Genomic DNA, 16,653 nt, shown 5'->3' with positions numbered 1-16,653 from the left:
CAGCCCGATTCGTAACCACTATGCTACCAGCGATCTAGAGGACTGCAAAGAAGAAAAGCTTACTATGTGGCCCTAGGCAGAAGTTTGCTGTACTAACCCCTGGCTTAAAGTATTTGGGAGTTAGTGATTCTCCATATCTTCTTCCCTTGGTATCACCAAAATAACTGCAGTATATGTCTTGGGTTTGTTATTGTTAATTACCATTAAATTGGTTCTAACTCTTAGTGACCCAGTATAGAGTTTTCAAGGTGCAGCTGGTAAGCTTGAACTACCAACCTTCCAGTCCAGTACATTAACCCACACCAGGACTTGGGTTTAAGGCAATAATAAAATTGGGGAATGGTCTCAGGAGCCCCTCTACGCACATTTCTCTGTAAAGACAGGATGAACTGACTCTTTTGGACTACTGCACAAAATATTTCCATAGCTGTTAAGTGCAATCCAGTCGGTTCCTACTTAAGCAACCCCATATAGGGTTTCTGAGGATCAACTGGTGGGTTTGAACTGCCGACCTTGTGGTTTGCAGTCCAGTGCTGATCCACCAGTCCATTCCCATAGCAGAAGACACCAAATCATGTACATTGGCAGTCTGTCAGATTTGATGACCACCTTAGGACTCGCTCTTAACCAGAGAATTGAATTTAAATATTCTGAGTAAACTCCCACTGGCTAGTTCTTGGTTTAACATCTCATTCTCAGCTTCCATAACAATGTATTACTTGCATATAATCATTCTTCATTCTTTCAGGGTTCCCAGAGCTCTCTTCAGTCCACCAGAAAGACAATCTATAATCACTTGCTATATCTCCAGGCTAGCATTCTTTCCCCTTAACTTCAGAGGGTTCCACCCAATCGCCTCCCAGTCATCTATCTCCTCAGAAGTCCTTGCACTTAACCAGTTAATTATTCCAAAGTTGAATCTGAGGTATTTCCTCCCTCGTGTATAATCGCACCTTTGTAATACAGTCCTTCCCAGTGTGGTACTGTGAACTAATGTGCTGGACTGCAAAGTCAGTTTGAACCGCAGGGTTGGCGATCCAAGTTCACCAGTCCCTCCTTGGAAACCCTATTATATGGGTTGGAACTGACTGGAAGGCACATAAGTTTTTATCTACTTTGTCAGAAACTCTGGGAAACAATCCCTGAAGCCCTTCTGAATGCCCTTAGGATGGGGAAACCAAAGGGGAATTATGGGTAAATGGGTCTGTTTTCCGTTTCTCACACTACTTCCCAAATAAAGCAGATAGCCTGAGATCATGGCCCATTTCTAGATTATTTTCATTAGCATTATCTTTATGTAATTTAGGTTTAAATAGTGAAACCCCAAGGTTGAACTCAGCCATCTTTGAAGACCCATACCTCCCAGACACAATTTTCAGTAACAAGCTCTTTGTTTGTTTGTTTTTTTCATTCAGGATTGACACTGACTCCTCCGGAACCAGAAAGTTCCAAATGGGACACTGTAGAAGAGCTGGAGGAAGAGCCAGGTTGGTCTTAGAGCTAAAGGGAGCAGGCCTGCCTTTAGTGCCCTTTCCACTCCTCTTGGGAATTCCATCTCACTCTCAAAACTTTTTTTTTTTTAATTTATATATCCATTGTTTTATGGAGAATGCTCCCTTCCCACAAGACTAGAAGTGTGTATGGTGTGGGGCTGTGGGGGAGGGGGGGTATGTTTTCCATTTCTCACACTGTTATGCCCAGAATTCAGGGTCCCCAAAGACCACCCAGGAGCCGTGTACCGATGCAAATACATGTTGTTGTTGTTGTTAAGTGCTGTCAAGTCGGTTCCGACCCATAGCGCTCATAGCTACCCTGTACAGGGTTTCCAAGGGTGTAAATCTTTACGGGAGTAGAAAGCCTCATCTTTCTCCCGCGGAGCGGCTGGTAGTTTCGAACCACTGACCTTAAGGTTCGCAGCCCGATTTGTAACCACTACGCTACCAGAGCTCCTTAAGGGTTGTTTAATCAAGCTCGAGCCAGGTCTCTAACCTTATCCGACATTTCGGAATAGGGAAAGAGCCCCGAATTCATTGTCTGCAGGGTTTTTATAGAATTTTCAAACAGCTCAGGTTTCTCAGCTTTACAATCTTTGGATTGGTTAACAATTGGCAAACTATGAGATGTTACAGTTTAATTGGTCAGGACTGGTGGTCTTTGTTCTTAGGCTAGGGTAAAGGAAAACATCTGGCCTCTGGCCTTGAGCTGCCTGGCTATTTATACATATATCATATTCTTGGAGCTAGAGTACGTGTTCAGGCTAATGTACAGAATGGAGATTGACCTTGTCTCTGGAGGGAACTAATAACTGAGGCCTTGTCTATTTAAAATGCTTTCCTGAGCCTGACTAGAGTTTAGTCAAGCAGTTTCTAGGTAGGCAAAATCAGTTTGGTCCTTACAACACTACTTCCCAAATGCAGCAGGTAAGCCTGAGATCATGGCCCAATACTTCCATTTCCGGAGTCAATGTTTCATTAGCTTTATCTCTGTAATAACCTAGGTTTCAATACTGAAAGCTCTACTGTTGAACACCCCTACCTCCCAGACAGAATTTTCAGTGACAAGCCCATAATAGTTACGTTTTTTCTTTCATTTCAGGGTTGACACCAGAACCAAAAAGTTTAAAATGGGAAGATAGAGAAGAGATGTTTAAATTAAGCCCAGGTTGGTCTTAGAGCGTCAAATGCTGAGTAAGCTAAGGGGAGCAGACCTGCTTTTGATGCCCTTTCCACTCCTCTTGAGAAATCTCTCTCAAATCTTTTTTCTTTACGTATCAATTGTTTTATGGAGAATGCGCCCTTCCCACAAGACGAGAAGATGAACTGAGCATTGGAGTAAATCAGAATTCAGCTCTTAACAAACTATGCATTCCTCTTAGATTTGGGAAGTTTAGTTTATTGATAAGTTTAATAAAACTTGAAGCGATGAGAAGATTGAGACATATCTGCAGGTACGTGGCTAGCCTATACTGACTTAATGGTCAGTCTAGGATTATTGGTGGTCTTGGTTGCCATTGCCATCGCGTTAGCTCCGACTCTCGTATATAATAATGAAATCTTACTGGATCCTGTGCCGTCTTCAGTGACGGTTGCTGTTTGTGAGTACGTGGTTGCGGATGTTGCACTGCCAACCATCACCTTTTGTAGCAACTGGTGTTTCCTGAGGACACGTCCACAGTAGGTGGCAAGCCAAAGGTTTCTCCATCGAGCGTCTAAGGAGCATGGCGGTTGGTATCTGTAATCTAACACTAGTCTCTCGAGTCTGCCAGGCGGTTTTTGAGTTTTCACGCTATACACGTCACTTATGTTGAGTGTACAAGAATTTTGAGTATGATACTACACAAGTTTGTAACAATAAATGACTCCCAGAAGACCCTTCTGCCTATCTGCAGTGATTCCCTACAGGCTCCACGCTAGGCAATCCGTAATCTGCTTTCTGTCTAGATTTGACTTTCTGGACACGTGATCTTAATGGGTCTGAATTCTGTTTGGGAAATGTTTGTTCTTTGTTTCCCCCGTGTCATTACAAATATAATCCAGTCCTTCTTGGTTGTGAACAGTACTCCACTGAATGGATTATATCACACAATTAAAAATTTTGTTGTTAGGCACCGTGGAGTCAGTACTGACTCAAAGCCACCCTATGCACAACAGAATGAAACACTGCCCGATCCTGAGCCAACCTCACAACATGCTGCCAATGTGCCAATCCATCTCACTGAGGTCTTCCTCTTTTTCTCTGAACCTCCACCTTACCAACATGATACCCTTCTCCAGGCATTGGTCCCTACTGACAGTGTCCAAAGTATGAGAGACGACGTCTGGCTCTCTTGGCTCCCAGTGAACCCTCTGGCTGTACTTCATCCCACACAGATCTTTGTTTTTTCTGGCAGTCCATGGTACCTTTAATATGCTCCAACACCGTAACTCAAAAGCATCAATTCTTTACGGTCTTCCTTATTCACTGTCCAGCTTTCGCATGCATATGAGGTTACTGAAAAGACCATGGCTTGGATCAGGCGCACCTTAGTCCTCAAGCTGACATCTTTGCTCTTCAACACTTTAAAAAGGTCTTGTGCAGCAGATTTGCCTAATGTAATACGTGGTCTGATCTCTTGACTGCTGCTTCCATGAGTGTTGATGGTTGATCCAAGAAGAATGAAGTCCTTGACAACTTCAATCTTTTCTCTATATGGATGTTGTTTATTGGTCCAATGGTGAGGATTTTAATTTACATTGAGATAGGTGTGGTGTTTGATCTTCATCAGTGTTTCAAGTCCACTTGAAGTAAGGTTGGTATCATCTGCATATCATAGGTTGTTAATGAGTCTTCTCCAATCCTGATGCCACATTTTTCTACATAGAACCCAGCTTCTCAGATTATTTGCTCAGCATACAGGTTGAATATGTGTGACGAGAGAATACAACCCCGTCACACCTAATTTTAAACCATTAGGTGTTCCTTCTGTTTGAACAACTGCCTCTTGGTCTATGTACAGATTCCTCATGAGCACAGTTAAGTGTTCTGGAATACTCAAACTTTGCAATGTTTTCTATAGCTTGTCATCCACACAATTGAAAGAGTCACAGCACAGGTAAACATCTTGTATTCTCTGCTTTTCAGCTAAGATCCATCTGACGTTAGCAATGACACCCCTTGTCCACATCCTCTTCTGAATCTGACTTGAACCTCTGGACATTGTCAGTGTGCGGTTGCAGCTGTTATACTGTATTACTTTTGTAAAACTTTATTCGCATGGGACATCAGTGATAACTGTCCAGTGATTTCTGCATTTCATTGGGTCCTCTCTTTGGAATGGGCACAACTACGGATCTCTTCCAATCAGTTGGCCAGGTGGTTAGTTGTCTTCCAAATCTTTTGGCATAGATGAGTGAGTGCCTCCCGTGCCGCCTTACTTTCTTGAAAGACTTCAGTTTATATTCCATCAATTCCTGGTGCCTTCTTTGCCAATGCCTTCAATGCGCCTTGGGCTTCCTCCTTCAGGATCATTGGCTCTTGATCGTATATTCTGCCTCTTGAATTGACTGAACATCAACATTTCCTTTTAGTACGGTGACTCTGTGTATTCCTTCCATCTAGTGATGCTTTCTGCATCAGTCAATAATTTGCCAAGAGAATCCTTCAATAACACAAGCTATGAAGTTTGAATTTTCTTCAGTTTCCTCAGTTTAAATGCATGCTGAGAGTTCTTCCTTATGGTTTTTAACTCCAGATCTGAGTACATTTCATTAGAATATTTGACTTGGTCTTCTTAAGCTGCTCTTTGAAATTTTCTGTTCAGCTCTTGTACCGCCTCATTGTGTGTGTGTGTGTGTGTGAACTGAGTGATGGTTTACATGGGAGAACATTGTTTTCATTGCAATAATTACAATCTCCTCCGTGTAGGATCATTCAATAGTATTTGCTTCCATTCCCTCTGGTTTTTTTGTTTTGTTTTGTTTTTTGTTGAGGGGCTGGGGAGATGGCCACAAAAACACGCAGGAATGTATAATCATTTAAACAACCAAGGGGCACGTTCTGCAAGCCTGCCTCCTGACAACCAGCACACAGTCTTTCTCTTTCCATGAATCTAGAGTCCTCAGCTGCTCCCTCTCTGCATGTCCTCATCTCTGGTGTTACTGCTTCTCTGGATAGGGTCCCACATTCTGTTCATGTTCTTCTCCTTTGATGGTCCTAGGGTCCTCTGTTCCTGGACTGTAACATTAACTATTTCCCCCCTTTTTGTTACAGAACTTCTGCAATCACAATTAGTGATGATAACAATTACTAGTGAATCATAAGAATCTTATCCCCATCTCTTTTCACCAGACCCATCTAGACAAGATGAAAACTATTCAGTGGGTACTATACCACCTCCCCCCAACACACACACACACACACACACAAACACACACACTCTGAAACTAAACTCCCTCTTGAAAACTTGTAAATCAGTCCCTCCGTGCCTTTTTAGTCCCTCCATTTTAGGTAGCCAATGTCTAAGTTTCCCGTCCCTATCAAACCCTGCGTACAGAAGGGATAGGATTGATACTTGATGTGAAGATTCCTTCCCTCTGAGTTGGTATTTTGAGCTACTACATAAGGTATAGATCAAGTTCATAAAATGGTAGCAATTTACACTTGTTTCCTTTATCGATGTTTTACCTTTTTAAGCCATTGAGGCTAGGTTAGGTGGGTACTGTGTACAAGTTTGGGTGCTCTTGTACCTCTCTCCTCACTTCATATCAGCTGGACACTTTGCTCTCAGCTCTAGCCCCACCGTGGCCTATGTCCTTGTCCATGGGCTCAGGACTCCCCAGGTTTCATCACATTTAAGACCAACCAGCCCTTCGTCTTCTCATCTCCAGGTCAACAGGAGACAGTCTATGGAACGTGGTCAAACTCAGCCCATTTCTTCATTGCTGCTTTTCCCCCTCTTCACTCACCAGTAGACCAATGTGGTTGCGAGTAAACCAATGTGGTTGCCAGTAAGCCTACATGCCTGCTCATGTGTTCCCTTTGAGTTTCAGTCTTAGAGGGGGGTTTGTCCTGAAAGGGGCTTGATAGCTTGCCTTGATGGCTCCCCTCGTGAACAACTTGGCTTTGTTCTTGTGGTAGCCGATCAGACTCTCATTTTTGTTTTGGATTTTTCCTGCTGTTCTTCTTTCGAGAAGTATCTTCTGCTCTCTCACAGTGCTCCAGTCTGGCCTGCTTGTCCTTTCAAGTGGGAATGTCCCACCTCAGAAGGGTGTGGATGGGGAGGGGGCTCAGGATTCCACCTAAGGGTCCTGTACATTACAAAGGCTCCACAGGAAGCCTATTTCACTGGGCAAGTTCTAGAACCCCTTTTAGGTATTTCAACTGTAAGGTCGGCTGTTCAAGCTCACCGGTCACTCCTTGGAAACCCTATGCAGGGTCGTTATGGGTCGGAACCGACTCGACGGCACTTAAAAACAACAGGCCAAAGACAGACTTAACAAGCTTTCTGTAATCATGTTTCCTGATATTTCTTTCTATCTCACTCAAGTGCCTATTTTACAATAGTAGACAAGGGGAACCAATAAGACAGTCAAGCATCTTAACACTGTTTCCCCCTTCTACCCATTCAGACTATGCCTCGATCCCTATTGTTCCAATGTTGAGCATACATCACTATTTACCTCTGTCCCATTTAGCCCATGCTAACCTGCCTCAGTGTTCCCTTACCTTAATCTGCTTTGTTCTTCCATCCCCCTCCCCAACACCCAAGCTATGATGTCTATTCCGTACCCTGTCCAATACTGTCTCCTCCTCCCCCCCTCCCCTCCCCAGTAACAAAAGAAATTTTTTTTCCCTCCTTTTTGGTATGGGTGTCTTAAGCTTTTAAAATAATAGTCTTATGCAGTATTTGTCCTTTGTGACTAATTTCACTCAGCATAATGTCCTCAAGGTTCATCTGTGTTATGCAGGGGCTTACAGCTTCCTTGTTATTCTTCAAGGTAGCATAATATTCCATTGTGTGTATGTACCACAGTTTATCCATTCTTCCATTGATGGGCACTTAGGCTGTCTCCATCTTTTTGCTATTGTAAATAGTGCTGCTATGAACATTGGTGTGCATAAATCTACTCATGTTATGGCTCGTGTTTCTTGTGGCTATATACCAAGTAGAGGGATTACTGGATCATAACAGTATTTCTATTTCTAACTTTTTGAGGAAGCGCCATACTGTTTTTTTAGAGTGGTTGGACCATTTTGCAGTCCCACCAGCGATGCAGGAGGGTCCCAGTCTTTCCTCACCCTCGCCAGGATTTATTATCCTCTGCTTTTTTGAACATCACTGTTATTACTGGTCTATCTCATTGTTTTGACTTGGCATCTCTCTAATGGCTAATGATCGTGACCATTTCCTAATTTGTTGACTGCCTGAATCTCTTCCTGTAAGTGTCTGTTTTCATGTCCTGTGCCCATTTTTTAAAATTGTTATTTGTCTTTTTCTTGTAGAGGTGTTCTAGTTTCCTATAGACTGTAGAAATTAGTCCTTTGATATGTCATTGCAAAAGATTTTTTCTCATTCTGTGGGCTGTCTTTTTACTGTTGGTGAAATCTTTTGTTGCACATAAGCTTGTAATTTTCAGTATGTTCCAATCTATTTTTTTGTGTGTGTAACTTTGGCAATATTTCGTAGTCTTGTGTGTGCCCTGTTAGAACCCTGAAATGTGTCCCTGTTTATTCATTGACCTTCATAATTCTGGGATTCACATTTAGGTCTTTAATCCATGTTGAGCTGGTTTTTGTATATGATGTGAGGTAAAGGTCTTGTTCCAGCCTTTTTGCATGGCAATATCCAGAGATCTGGACTATCTCCTTCCCATTCAATGTACTTGGCCCTTTGTCAAAGATTAGTTAGCTGTATGTAGATGGGTTAATTTCTGGATTCTCTATTCTGTTCCATTGATCTATGTATCTTTCATTGTACTAGTACCAGACTATTTTACCACTGTAGTAAATCTTGAAATCAGGAAGTTGAGAGGCTTCCAACTTTGTTCTTAAGCAGTGCTTTGCTTATCCTAGGTCTGTTAACTTTTTAATATAAAGTTTGTAATTTTTTCCCTGTCCTTTGAAGAATGTCATGGGAATCTGGATTGGGATTGCATTATATGTGTAGATTGCTTTGGGTAGTAGTGATATTTTCATAATCTTAAGTCTTCCTATCCAGAAATATTGTATATTCTTCCATTTTTCTCATTTGATTTCTTATAGTAGTGTTTTGTAGTTTTCTTTAAGTCCTTTGTTTCTCTGGTTATATATTTATTCCTAAATATTTCATCCTTTGGACAACTATTGTAAATAGCATTGCTTTCCTAATGTCCTTTTCAGCACAGTACTGTCATTATTAGTATAGAGGAATCCAACTGATTTTTGTATGTTGTTCTTTTACCCTGCCACTTTGCTGAATCTTCAATGAGGTCTAGTAGGGTTTTTTTGTTATGTTTGTCTTTGGGGGCTTCTACGTATAGGACCCTATCTGCAAATAGTTGTACTTCCTCTTTGCCAGTTTGTTGTTGTTAATTACTGTGGAGTCGGTTCTGACTCATAGTGACCCTGCACAGTGTTTCCAAGGCTGCAGATCTTTACGGGAGCAGAAAGCCTCATCTTTCTCCCGCGGAACAGCTGGTAGTTTTGAACTGCTGACCTTAAAATTCGCAGCCCAATTTGTAACCACTACACTACCAGAGCTCCTTAAGTTTAGGTAGGTCATGCTGTTTTTGTTTTTTTTTTTTCTAATGTATCCATCTCCCCTAGATCTTCAAATTTGCTGGAGTACAATGTACAAATCTTCATAATCTGATACCTTTTTATTTCTGTTCTGTTGTGACATCACCCATGTGGCTTCTTAATGCGTGTTACTTGTGTCTTTTCCCTCCATTGTTAGGTTTGCCAATGGGTTGTCGATTTTAGGAATCCATTTGAAGAACCAGCTTGTCCTGTGGATTCTTCCTATAATTTTTCTGTTTTCTATCATTGATTTCTACTGTAATCTTTATTTCTTCTGTTGACTCTAGGTTTATTTTGCTGTCTGTTTCTAGCTGTTGAAAATATTGTGTTAATGTGTTAATTTTCGTTCTTGATGGATGTGTGCATTTATTGCCGTGTCCCAAAGATTTTGGTATATTGTGTTTTCATTCTCATTTGTTTCTAGGAACGTCTGTGGAATGCATCTTGTTTTACTACCAGGTCGCTTTTCAGCAGGGTATTATTCAGTATCTGACTTTATTTTCTTGGTCTTCCTAATTTTACAGCATTGTGGTCTGAGAAGATGCTATGTAGTATCTTGATGTTTGTAAATTCATGGAGACTTGTTGTGTGGCCTAACACATGGTCTATTCTGTAGAATATTCCATGTGCACTGGAAAAAAATGTGTATTGTGCTGTTGGGTTGAATGCTCTGTACACATCTATGAGGTCAAGTTGGCTGATTGTGTTGTTTAGTTCCTCTGTGTATTTTGTCGAGTTTCTTTCTGGTTCTATCCTTTTCCAAAAAGTGGTGTATTAAAATCTCTATCTGTTGTGATTTGTCTGTTTCTTCTTCAAATCTATTAGCTTGCTTTATATATAGTTTTTGGAGCTCTTTAATTGAGAGTGTAGATATTATGGTTAATGTCAGTCTTGTTCAGTTGAGCCTTTAATCATGACATAATAATGTCCATCTTCATCTATTCTGGTTTTGCCTTAAAGTTTATCGGATTAGTATCTCCACTCTTCATTTATCGTAATTAGCTTGTTATACATTTTTCATCCTTTACTTTATTAGTCTGGTTTTGTCTTTGTGTGTAAGGTGTGTCTGTTGCAGACAGCATATTGAAGAATCTTGTTTTCTTACCCATTCTGCCACTCTCCCATCTCTTAATTGGTACATTTAATTTATTGACATTCAGTGTAATTATCGATAGGTATGAATTGTTGTTGTTGTTATTAAGTGCTGTTGAGTCAATTCCGACCCATAGTAACCCTGTATAGGGTTTCCAAGGAGCAGCTGGTGAGTTTGAACTGCTGACCTTGCAGTTCAAACAGCTTTGCAGTCTGGTGCATTAACCCACAACACCACACCAGGACTCCAAGGTATGAATTAATTGCTGTTATTTGGGTTTTTTGTGGTGGTGTTGGTTTCTTCTGCGTGCATTCCTGCACTGAGTTTCAGTTTGTGTGTGTGTGTGTGTGTGTGTTCTTGTCAGTTTCTTCAGTTTTAATCTTTCTATGTGCTTGGATTTTCATTTTCTTGTTATGTTGCGAAGTACTCGTTTTCTTAGAGGCTACCCTGTACTCTGTTAATCTTTTTCCTCCATTTAAAACAGTATCTTATCCTGTAATCTACCTGACCTCCTCACTATCTGGATCTCTCTGTTCCCTACGTGTTTACCTTCTTTCACATTGTAATTGTTGTGATCATAGACTCACCTCCCAGAATCTCTGAATTTGTTCTTGTAATTTTATTCTGTTTTGGACTCCTCCATCTGTTGATGGAGTTCTGGGTAGTGCTGTCACATATGTTAATCTCTAGTTGTCTGTTCTTGTTGGTTCTCAGTCCAAAGAGAACTGCCTTTAAGATGTTCTGAAGCGCTGGGTTGGCTTTGACAATGCTGTCATATTTGATTGACAGCTTTGCTGGGTGGACAATTCTTAGTTGACAGTTTTTTTTGTTGTTGTTGTTCTCAGTTTTATATATGTCTCCCCATTGCCTTTATGGTTTCTGCTGAGAGATTAGAGCTTAATGTGATCTGCTTGCCTTTGTAAGTGACACGGCTCTTTTTCCCTAGCTGCTTTCAGGATTCTCTCCTTGTCTGATTTTGGAGAGCTTGATTGATATGTCTTGGTGAATTTCTTTTGGAGTCTAACCTTCCTGGGGTTCATTGAACTTCTTGAGTGCTTATCTTACTTTTCAGGATGTTAGAGGAATTTTGTTCCAGAAGCTCTTCAGCTATCTCCTCTGTGGACTTGAAGGATTCTTCCTGTTCCATAATTCCATTAATTTTCATGTTGTCCCTCATGAATCTTATACTTTCTTCGGATTTTTTTTACCCCTTTTTCTGCTTGCTGTTTATTCTATCTTAGCAGTATTGAGAGATATTGTCTTCAAGTTAGCTGGTTCTGGCTTCTATTTCTTTTATTCTACTCCTTTGCCAATCACTTGGACCTCTTTTTGTAGATTTTGAATTCTCAATGCTGTTTCCAATGCTGTATCTTACTTGATTGTTCCTGTAGCACTTTCCTAACTTCTTTATTTTTCTCAACCCCTCTGTGGCGCATTTGGATGTATCTCAATTATCATTCTCTTGAATTCCTTCTCGGGCAGTTCCAAAGCCTCTCCTCCTTCCAATGGGAAGTCTAGGTCTACCTCCAACTCATTTGTATCTTGTTTCTGGACTTGTGCCAAAATGGTCAGTTGCTTCTTGGGCATCTTCAATAATTGTGCTTTCAATTAGATGAATATATGTTGGATTGGGAGTCCTGGTGTGGCATTATAGGTAAATGTGCCAGGCTGCAAAGCCGTTTGAGCTGCAAGGCTGGTGGTTCAAGCTCACCCAGCCGGTCCTTGGAAACCCTATACAGGGTCGTTATGGGTTGGAACTGACTCAACGACACTTAACAACAACAACAATGTTGATGTATTATTTATCTTCTGATTGGCTCCAGGTAGATGTGATCAGGAAATGGGCTTCCCTTTTCATTTATGACTCGACTCAGAGTAGTTGTAACTGGTATTCGCTGTGTAGCGTGTGTAGCAGCTGATACTGGCTCTTGACTGGATTGGGGGTATTTTACAGGGTGTGCTTGCAGCTTGCCTATATGACCATAATTGCTGTCTCTTCTCGAGTAATGTAGGGAGAGAGAAAGAGCCCCTTGACGGTAAAAGGGAGACCAAAAAACTGGGTACTACAGTCTATAATCACATTAAAAAAAAAAAAATCTGTAGCAAAATGAGTATGACTTTAATGCCCCTATCGGCTTACCTTCAAGGCTGCCTGAGAAATTTCAGTATGTTGCTTCTTATGACGTGTAACTCCAGGTTTAATTTTTAGACTGTTCTTTTTAGTCTGTCCCTCTCCCCCCTCCACAACCCCCATTCAGGGATTTTTCTTAGTGATAAGAGTTCAGGGCCAGCTGTAGCCGTTTCAGGAGACCATTCGGTTTTAAGCAGTGTCTTCTCCCTCATAGATTCTGCACATGGTAATCTTTGCTGAGCAGATCCGTGAGCATGCATAGTAGAACCCTCGGGAGATGGGGTGGGGGTGTCCACATGCTCAGGTATCCCCTCTAGTCACCAGAGTGGAGGTGCACAGACAGCAAGAGCCCAATGAACAGAGGAAAAAATGTCCACACCTTTATCTCCAAGGATGGGTCAGACAGATGCGGGGGCAGTGCCCCTCTGATCTTCACATACTCCGTCACGGCCAAGATGGCTGCTCTGGGAGTCGCTGACAACCACACATCAGAAGACACCAGTTTCCATCTCCAAATTCACTGACTGTGAGCCTCCAAACTTTGTAAACATTCTATTATATGTAGTTCAGAGTTCTGGAACAGTCCCCTAAACCTGCTTCATTGGGTATTCTGTGTTATTGCTGGCGGAGGTCTGTACCGCACACTTTTCCCTAATCCGCAATTAAACCCCACCTCTGTAATATCTTAATGTCATCCCACAGGTCTTCGGTCTTTAGTGTCTAACATATGAAATCTGTTCTTTAGATCTCTAAATTTAGGAGCTCTGGTAGCGTAGTGGTTACGAATCGGGCTGCGAACCTTAAGGTCAGCGGTTCGAAACTACCAGCTGCTCCGCGGGAGAAAGATGAGGCTTTCTACTCCCGTAAAGATTTACACCCTCGGAAACCCTGTACAGGGTCGCTATGGGTCGGACCCGACTCAACGGCACTTAACAACAACAACAACATATCCAAAGTCATATTTTGGGTCTAGTGTTCTTGTTTTCATTGTCTTCAGCTTCAGTCTGAATTTGCATATGAGCAGTTGATGGTCTGATGCAGTCTGCCCCTGGTCTTGTTTTGGCTGACATGGATCTCTTTCCACAGATGTGTAGTAAGTTGTGATTTCTGTGTATTCCATCTGGTGAGGTCCACGTGGATAGTTGTCTTTTATGCTGCATAAAAGTACTTGAGCAAATCACTGGTCTTGCAGAATTCTAGCACATGATTGCCATCATTTTTATCACCAAGTCCATTATTTTCCAACTACTGATCCTTCCTCCTTTATTTACAACCTTTGTGTTCCAATTGCCAGTGATTATTAATAAATCTTGATTGTATGTTTAATCAACTTCAGACTGAAGAAGTTGGTAGAATTCTTCAATTTCATCTTCACTAGCTTTAATGGTTGGGACATAAATTTGAATAACAGTGGAATTAACTGGTCTTCCCTGTAGGCAAATGGATATTATCCTATCACAGACAGCATTGTACCTCATGCCAGATCTTGATAATGTTCTTTCTGACAATGAATGCAATGTCTCTTTCTGACAATGAATGCAATGTCATTTCTCTTCAATTAGTCCTTTCCAGCGTAATAAGCCATGTGATTATCAGATTCAGAATATTGCATATTAAAAAAATTATTAACAAGTAAATAGGCAATCAAAATCTTTTGTCCATTCACCAGTTAGTAAAATTTTTCTACCTTTGACTTAAAAATGTGACTGTGAACATTCAGGAGTCCTGGTGTGGCACACCATAGGATAAGTGCTGGACCACAAGGTTACTGGTTCAAACTCGCCAGACACTCCTCGGAAACCCTAAACAGGGTCCCTCTGTATAGGAACAGATTTGAGGGCACTTACCAACAATGACCATTCACGTATGAGTCTGTGTGAACACTTTTACATTTCTCTAAGCAGATGCTGAGGAAGTGTATGGTATTTTAGAGAAGCAACATGCCACTAGTGACTTTTTGAGGAGCCATTAGCAGTGCTGCTCAGCTACTTGACTAATGAATTTGAGACCATTTTGGAGTCCTGGTGTGGTGATGCTTTGGGATAAATCACTGAACCACAAGGTCACTCTGGACTCCCAGGGTCACTGTGAGTTAGAACCGACTTCACAGCACTCAGCCACAGCGACAACGGTGAGTCCTGCTATGGGTTAATGCACCAGACCGCAAGGTCAACGGTTCAAACAGCCACTCCTCGGAAACCCCTATACAGGGTCACTATGAGTCAGAACCAATTTAACAACATGATCTACAACTTCTTCACATGGCACTTATTCTAATTACTTTTTTTACTGATCAAGAATAAGTTTTGTTTTGTTTTCCTATGAAATTGTATTATGTTGAATATACACAGCAAAACATACACCCAGTCAACACTTTGTACACGTACACTTCAGTGACACTGGCTACATCCTTTGCATCCAATTATTCTTGCCCCTCTTTTGCCAAGTTCTTCCCTCATGAATGTAAGGTTTCTAGTCTTTTCTGTTGTCACTTTGGTCCCATATTTGTTGTTGTTAAATACCATGGAGTCGGTTCCCACTCACAGTGACCCTGCACAGGGTTTCCGAGGCTGTAAATCTTTACGGGAGCAGAAAGCCTCATCTTTCTCCCATGGAACCGCTGGTAGTTTCGAACTGCTGACCTTAAAGGTTGGCAGCTCAGCTAGTAACCACTACACTACCAGAGCACCTTTTTGGTCCCATATAGACCTAAAGATACATCATGTGCTCAAAGCAGAACTTTTTTGTTTTTTGTTGTTTTTTTTTTCCAGGATAATATTTCTAGTGTAAGTTTTAAAAATCTCAGGACAATTTCAGGGGCTCATCTAGCTTCCAGGTCTCTAGGACATGAGGACTCAGTGAAAACTCTGACACTTGCTCTGCATTTTCCCCCCTTCATCAAGATCTCGTCGTCTTTGGAATCTGGATCAAAATCTTTAGTAAAGACAGCCAAACACCACCCAGTATTTTGGTCTTCTGGTAAAGGAGGTAGTTTTTCATGGAGGCAATGAGCTAAACATCCCGCATAAACCGTTTCCTTATTATCCCTTACTCTCATCTGTTGCCCCAGGTGAATTGAGACCCATTGCTGTTTCTCGATAGTCACTTGTAAGTTTCTGGGACCCCCTAAATCCCGGTATGGTGCTGTTAGGATAAGCACTGGACCACAAGGTCGATTTGAACCATAAGGCTGGCAGTTAAAACTTAACCAGCTGCTCCTCAGAAACCCTATACAAGGTTGCTATGACAGCGCTTAACAGCAAACACAGTACGGGACTTCTGGGATCCACAAAGTTTTGGGCAATTCAAACTTCCCAGTTGTTCCTCAGAAACCCTGTTTTAAGTGCCATCGAGTTGGTTCCGACCCATGGTAGGTGCTGGTGGTGTTATGTGCCGTGGAGTCGGTTCCAACTCAATAGTGACTCTGTATAGGGTTTCCAAGGCTGTAAATCTTTATGGGAGCAAAAAGCCTCATTTTTCTCCCATGGAACCACTGGTAGTTTTAAATTGCTGACCTTAAGATTTAGCAGCCCAGCACCTCTGTATAGGGTTTTTGAGGAACAGCTGGTGAGCCTTGAACCACCAACCTTGCAATTCAGACCAAATTTGCAGTCCAGCGCATTAGCCCAGAGCAGCACACCAGGATTCCCGAGACTACCATGTACTGTGACAGGATTTCTGAGTCGGAACAGACTAAAACAAGCAAGATACATTGAGTTTCGATTTCAAAACAACTTGTTTCATAACTATATGGGAGCCAAGCTCCCTCTGAAGGTTCTAAGGAAGAATTCCCCCTTTTCCAGACAGAGAGCCTCAGACATGCCTTAGCTTGTGGCAACATAACTCCAATGTGTGTCTTCACATGGTGGTCTTCTCTGTGTCTGCCCTGTCGTCTTTGTCTTAGATGCCACTCACTGAATTTAGGGGCTAACTTCTTAACATCCAGGATAATTACACCTCAGTGGTCCTTACTGAACAACATCTATAAAGGCTCTATTCTTAAACAATGTCACATTTTGAAATAGACATGAACTTTGCTTTCTACTCGCGTAAAGATTTATGCTTTGGAAACCCTATACAGGGTTTCTCTGAGTGGCACACCACCACTCTGCACCCCACTGTGGTAGCTAGTGTACATCCTTGAGCTAACAATGGTGTTCTTGGCATTGGGGAT

At 41.7% G+C, this 16,653-nt stretch overlaps 1 protein-coding gene across 1 annotated transcript in view; it reads left to right on the top strand.

Moving 5' to 3' along the window:
• The window catches only part of NLRP2 (NLR family, pyrin domain containing 2), a 43,231-nt gene that overhangs the window by 5,151 nt on the left and 21,427 nt on the right, over nt 1-16,653 (top strand). The gene's annotated exons all lie outside the window — the stretch shown is intronic.

This window comes from Chrysochloris asiatica, unplaced genomic scaffold (genome assembly GCF_000296735.1).
Source record: "Chrysochloris asiatica unplaced genomic scaffold, ChrAsi1.0 scaffold00116, whole genome shotgun sequence".
NCBI classification, from domain to species: domain Eukaryota; kingdom Metazoa; phylum Chordata; class Mammalia; order Afrosoricida; family Chrysochloridae; genus Chrysochloris; species Chrysochloris asiatica.
The sequence above is the reverse complement of the archived record's forward strand: the minus strand, read 5'-3'. Positions and strand labels throughout refer to the sequence as shown.